Genomic DNA, 6,763 nt, shown 5'->3' with positions numbered 1-6,763 from the left:
TTCATGCATCTCCAGAAATCGTGCCATAAATGCCTCCCCATTTCCCCAGCTGACCAAACATTATAGGTAGAACCTACACCCTAGAAGCTTAGGCCCAGGACGGCCTCATCTCTTTGGAGCTCACAGGAGCAAGCACGGGGCATATTGGAAGAGAGCCAATCCCCATGTGAAGGCATCCGAAATGGCTTTCGGGCCAGATTCAGGAAGACAACGTGAATCTACTAAAGGTCTCTGTCTTCTCTGTATACGAACCACGCATTCTGCTATCTACCCTGAAGATAATTTCTTTAGGAAGAAGAGCTCATGGAGTGCCCAAGTGCTGGCACTTGAGAGAGTCTTCGGTGTGTGTGACATGCCCTCTGGGGTTGTGTTGTGGCTGTCCACTCTCCTGTTTGCTCATCCTCTGCAGAGGCTCTCCTTGCCTTCCATTCAGAGTGTTGGGTGTCTGGCCCAAATATGGTGAGGTTAAGCTCCGTGGGTGTGTTGTGCCTGTGAAACGTGACTTTCAACCCATTCCCCAACACTAAAGGCCTGCTAATTCTGTGGCCAGGTGAGAGGATGTGGGAAGGGCTTTCTTCTAGTCCCCTGCAGGATTATGTGTTCCCCTGGGACTAAGCAACGTGGCCTGAAGAAGGCATTCCCAAGAGTGTTCCAGGTTTGGGAATCCGTGATTGCAGGTTGGGAAGCTAATGTCCTCACCGTCCTGCTTGTGGCCACTTCTCAGTCTTGATGGTGGCGGTCGAAGTGCCCAAGGATCTTTGGCGCCAACTGAGGCATCTCCACCAACACTGCCCAACACGATGCACACAAAGAAGTCATAATCTTACCACGGTGTCAACAGGTATTGTCTCTGATCATGGTTTCCAGGCTGCCTGCAACTGGTTGCTTGCTCGTGTCCTCTCCAGGAGATACCCAGTGTTGTCTGGAGTCTCTGTCTGCAAAGCATGCTGATCTGGAATCCCCGGGCCTCAAGTCACTTGTGTTGCAAGAATTCATGTCCTTCAGAGACTCTCCTTTTCTCAGCCAACAGCTATGGGTCAACATTCAAATTGTGGGGTCTAAGTGTGCTCCACTCCCCTGAGCCTTTGTCATTGGCCATGTCTCCCTGCCCTCTGAAGAACCAACCGTCCAAATCTCCCATAAGCCATGACTACACCCTCCTCCCATCGTCGCTCTGACTTCTTTTCTCTTTCGCTGTGGAGTGTGATTTCTCGGCTTCAGGTCCATTTATGCCATTTTTACATTGGTGTGGTCATCTTCTGGTTGTGCTGAAGGCCGAACAAGCCTGGAGCTCACACACACTTCTACACTCTCCTTTTCCTCCAAATGTACTGAGGACTCTTATGGAGCCATAAGCAGGAAGGCATTCTTGCTCCTTGTGACATGTGGAAGAAAGAGAGAGAGCATTGGGCCGTGTCATATCTCTCAGTCACAGAAAGACAAATAGCATGCGATTTCACTCCCTCATGGAAGTAAAGAAACATGTGAAAAAGCACGAAAAACGGACGGGCAATGAGACTCTAACCAGGCACACAAAATTTGGTGTTCGTTCCAGGCAGGCTACTCAGAGTCTGCGTTTCTAAAATTGGATCCAAAGGGACATTCAATGCAGGAAATAAAGCCAAACGGGATGTAACGTGAGTTTCCACTGTGTTTGAAGGTGTATTATGATCTGGAATAGAGCAGCTTCCTATCTCTTAAAATATCATTGTTAGAATTTTGTGAAACACACACACACACACACACACACACACACACACACACACACTTAAAAGAACCCATAGAATTGAGGGTGCAAGTGAGGAATAGCACTCATGGATGCAAAATTCAGAGAAAATACCTTAAAAAACAAAATCTTAGAGAATCAAATTTCCTATCGTCCAAACTGGATAAGTTAACTACTTACGTATCAAGAATTAATTAAATAATTAAGCAACCTTAACTAAAAGACCCCTCCTCACATGTATGTCAGCAAATCCAATACCGGAGAGAAAAGGATAAATTCCAAGACCCATATGCTATACCATGACAAGATCATGAGTCATACATATCTGACGTCTCACGAAATGACCAAAGCTTTTGAAGCATTGCTCAAACATCTCCCAACACACAGAAAGCCATGTTCCACACAATTCCCTAGTCCACAATTTGAGACATTTAATGGTAATATAGGCTTTTCTAATTTATTCCCACAATGTAGGAAGAGGGAAGACTCAAATTTACAATGTCCAGTGACCCAATTCACATAAGGATCTTATAGGAAACCAATTGCATACAATTTTAATCAGCAAGATAATAAAGCTGGAATTCATTTCTCTTCTCTTTCTTTCATCTCCATGTGAAACGGCCGGATTTGCTTACTATTCACTATTTTTTCTCATATTCGGCAAGCCAGTCTTTCATCCATCTGACGTTTTTTGACATAGTGTTCCCTGATTCTTTAATTGCCAATACCACCAAGTGCTCATCCTCCTATAAGGCCAAAGCACATCCATACCCATTAACCAGTTCCCTCTTTATCGCAGGTCTTATCGTCCTGGAACCCTCAGCTTGGTCCCCAATGTCCTGAGTCTCTCCTTGTGCGACTCCCTGTCTGACAACTTCTCCTTCCATTTTCCCTGTCTACTACTCATTTCCATGGTATTCCTCATGGGTCACATATGAGTGAAGCCATAGGATATTTCCCTTTGTCTGCTTACATTTTCATTTCTAAATCATCTTCTTTATCATCATCTTCATAATCACCTTTATCGACTAGCTCTTCAAAGAGTATCTCAGCTCCTTCCACAGTGGTGCAAGAGTGGGCATGGCAGGCCATCAATGTTGGCTATTCATTCTCATGTGAATAAATAGAGTTGCTCAACATGGCTCTCACCATGACTATGGCATGGAGCATTAACTAATGATGACAAGGAGTGCTGACCACGGCTCTTTCATTAGGGGTAGAGATCATGCAGTGTTTCACCCTCCATGAAGCCTTTGCAACGGTGTGTGAGGTAATATCAGGTTGACAGAGCCTTCATCCATTGGGACTGGTGTTTCAGGACACTAGCAGATAAGGACACGGACAGCACAATGCATCCCTGCCCTGGCAATGTTCCCGGAATGGTGACTTTCCATCCCTTCTTCCTTCTGTCATCTTCCAAGCTGACGAAGAACCAAAGGCAGACCTTACGCAGGAGAAACCATAGGGAACAGAAGCTAAGATGGACCCTCTCACCCAAGATTATCAAACCTCCCAGAGACCTAATGGTAGCGAAGAGGCCTCGCTGTTGTTTGAGATCTCTCGAAATTGCAGTGGAAATATTTACACCTTGCTCTCTCTGGAGAAATGTTGGTCTAGTGAATGGTATACAGAACATCGTTTTCTGTTCTCTTTGTATAGAACGTGGAAGTGGAAAAGAAACAGAAACGACCACGTGAGTTCATGATCAGGCTAACAGGGCTCTTTCTTGTTCCTTCCCAGGTCTATCTACGTAAAGCCATAGGACGCATATGTCATGAGAATGGGATTGCTGCTTCAGTGAAGTCAGATTCTGTGACGTCACAAAGCTCTGAGGTCCTTGCAACCTCTCCTCACCAAACCACTCCTCATCACGTCACCTGGCTGGAGTAGTTCTGGGTCAGCCAGGAGTATCCAAATCACTCCAAAACGCTGTAGCCACGTGGCTATTTACCCAACACAGTTTGTGAAGCGATTTGGGGTCACCATCTCCATGGCCGAATTTCTAGCCATTGCTCGTGACTGTCACCACCATCCCTCTGGACTCCTGAGATGGGCAAGAATCCACAATGCCATCTTACACACGTCAGGTCAAGAAAGAGTCAGTAGTTCCAGCACCTCACAGGGGAACTCCACGCCATACACGTGTTCATGGTACTCACACACCAACAGGATGCTTCTGACCAGGAAAAGCGCCCCCCACCCTCCGAGGTAAGCTCAGAGTTAACATGGGCAAACATCCTATAGACATGTCTGGAGTCTTCAGCAGTTAAGACACGAGTCCTTCATGCATCTCCAGAAATCGTGCCATAAATGCCTCCCCATTTCCCCAGCTGACCAAACATTATAGGTAGAACCTACACCCTAGAAGCTTAGGCCCAGGACGGCCTCATCTCTTTGGAGCTCACAGGAGCAAGCACGGGGCATATTGGAAGAGAGCCAATCCCCATGTGAAGGCATCCGAAATGGCTTTCGGGCCAGATTCAGGAAGACAACGTGAATCTACTAAAGGTCTCTGTCTTCTCTGTATACGAACCACGCATTCTGCTATCTACCCTGAAGATAATTTCTTTAGGAAGAAGAGCTCATGGAGTGCCCAAGTGCTGGCACTTGAGAGAGTCTTCGGTGTGTGTGACATGCCCTCTGGGGTTGTGTTGTGGCTGTCCACTCTCCTGTTTGCTCATCCTCTGCAGAGGCTCTCCTTGCCTTCCATTCAGAGTGTTGGGTGTCTGGCCCAAATATGGTGAGGTTAAGCTCCGTGGGTGTGTTGTGCCTGTGAAACGTGACTTTCAACCCATTCCCCAACACTAAAGGCCTGCTAATTCTGTGGCCAGGTGAGAGGATGTGGGAAGGGCTTTCTTCTAGTCCCCTGCAGGATTATGTGTTCCCCTGGGACTAAGCAACGTGGCCTGAAGAAGGCATTCCCAAGAGTGTTCCAGGTTTGGGAATCCGTGATTGCAGGTTGGGAAGCTAATGTCCTCACCGTCCTGCTTGTGGCCACTTCTCAGTCTTGATGGTGGCGGTCGAAGTGCCCAAGGATCTTTGGCGCCAACTGAGGCATCTCCACCAACACTGCCCAACACGATGCACACAAAGAAGTCATAATCTTACCACGGTGTCAACAGGTATTGTCTCTGATCATGGTTTCCAGGCTGCCTGCAACTGGTTGCTTGCTCGTGTCCTCTCCAGGAGATACCCAGTGTTGTCTGGAGTCTCTGTCTGCAAAGCATGCTGATCTGGAATCCCCGGGCCTCAAGTCACTTGTGTTGCAAGAATTCATGTCCTTCAGAGACTCTCCTTTTCTCAGCCAACAGCTATGGGTCAACATTCAAATTGTGGGGTCTAAGTGTGCTCCACTCCCCTGAGCCTTTGTCATTGGCCATGTCTCCCTGCCCTCTGAAGAACCAACCGTCCAAATCTCCCATAAGCCATGACTACACCCTCCTCCCATCGTCGCTCTGACTTCTTTTCTCTTTCGCTGTGGAGTGTGATTTCTCGGCTTCAGGTCCATTTATGCCATTTTTACATTGGTGTGGTCATCTTCTGGTTGTGCTGAAGGCCGAACAAGCCTGGAGCTCACACACACTTCTACACTCTCCTTTTCCTCCAAATGTACTGAGGACTCTTATGGAGCCATAAGCAGGAAGGCATTCTTGCTCCTTGTGACATGTGGAAGAAAGAGAGAGAGCATTGGGCCGTGTCATATCTCTCAGTCACAGAAAGACAAATAGCATGCGATTTCACTCCCTCATGGAAGTAAAGAAACATGTGAAAAAGCACGAAAAACGGACGGGCAATGAGACTCTAACCAGGCACACAAAATTTGGTGTTCGTTCCAGGCAGGCTACTCAGAGTCTGCGTTTCTAAAATTGGATCCAAAGGGACATTCAATGCAGGAAATAAAGCCAAACGGGATGTAACGTGAGTTTCCACTGTGTTTGAAGGTGTATTATGATCTGGAATAGAGCAGCTTCCTATCTCTTAAAATATCATTGTTAGAATTTTGTGAAACACACACACACACACACACACACACACACACACACACACACTTAAAAGAACCCATAGAATTGAGGGTGCAAGTGAGGAATAGCACTCATGGATGCAAAATTCAGAGAAAATACCTTAAAAAACAAAATCTTAGAGAATCAAATTTCCTATCGTCCAAACTGGATAAGTTAACTACTTACGTATCAAGAATTAATTAAATAATTAAGCAACCTTAACTAAAAGACCCCTCCTCACATGTATGTCAGCAAATCCAATACCGGAGAGAAAAGGATAAATTCCAAGACCCATATGCTATACCATGACAAGATCATGAGTCATACATATCTGACGTCTCACGAAATGACCAAAGCTTTTGAAGCATTGCTCAAACATCTCCCAACACACAGAAAGCCATGTTCCACACAATTCCCTAGTCCACAATTTGATACATTTAATGGTAATATAGGCTTTTCTAATTTATTCCCACAATGTAGGAAGAGGGAAGACTCAAATTTACAATGTCCAGTGACCCAATTCACATAAGGATCTTATAGGAAACCAATTGCATACAATTTTAATCAGCAAGATAATAAAGCTGGAATTCATTTCTCTTCTCTTTCTTTCATCTCCATGTGAAACGGCCGGATTTGCTTACTATTCACTATTTTTTCTCATATTCGGCAAGCCAGTCTTTCATCCATCTGACGTTTTTTGACATAGTGTTCCCTGATTCTTTAATTGCCAATACCACCAAGTGCTCATCCTCCTATAAGGCCAAAGCACATCCATACCCATTAACCAGTTCCCTCTTTATCGCAGGTCTTATCGTCCTGGAACCCTCAGCTTGGTCCCCAATGTCCTGAGTCTCTCCTTGTGCGACTCCCTGTCTGACAACTTCTCCTTCCATTTTCCCTGTCTACTACTCATTTCCATGGTATTCCTCATGGGTCACATATGAGTGAAGCCATAGGATATTTCCCTTTGTCTGCTTACATTTTCATTTCTAAATCATCTTCTTTATCATCATCTTCATAATCACCTTTATCGACT

This window comes from Meles meles, chromosome Y, assembly GCF_922984935.1.
Source record: "Meles meles chromosome Y, mMelMel3.1 paternal haplotype, whole genome shotgun sequence".
Taxonomy (NCBI): Eukaryota; Metazoa; Chordata; class Mammalia; order Carnivora; family Mustelidae; genus Meles; species Meles meles.
Note: the sequence above shows the minus strand (reverse complement) of the source record.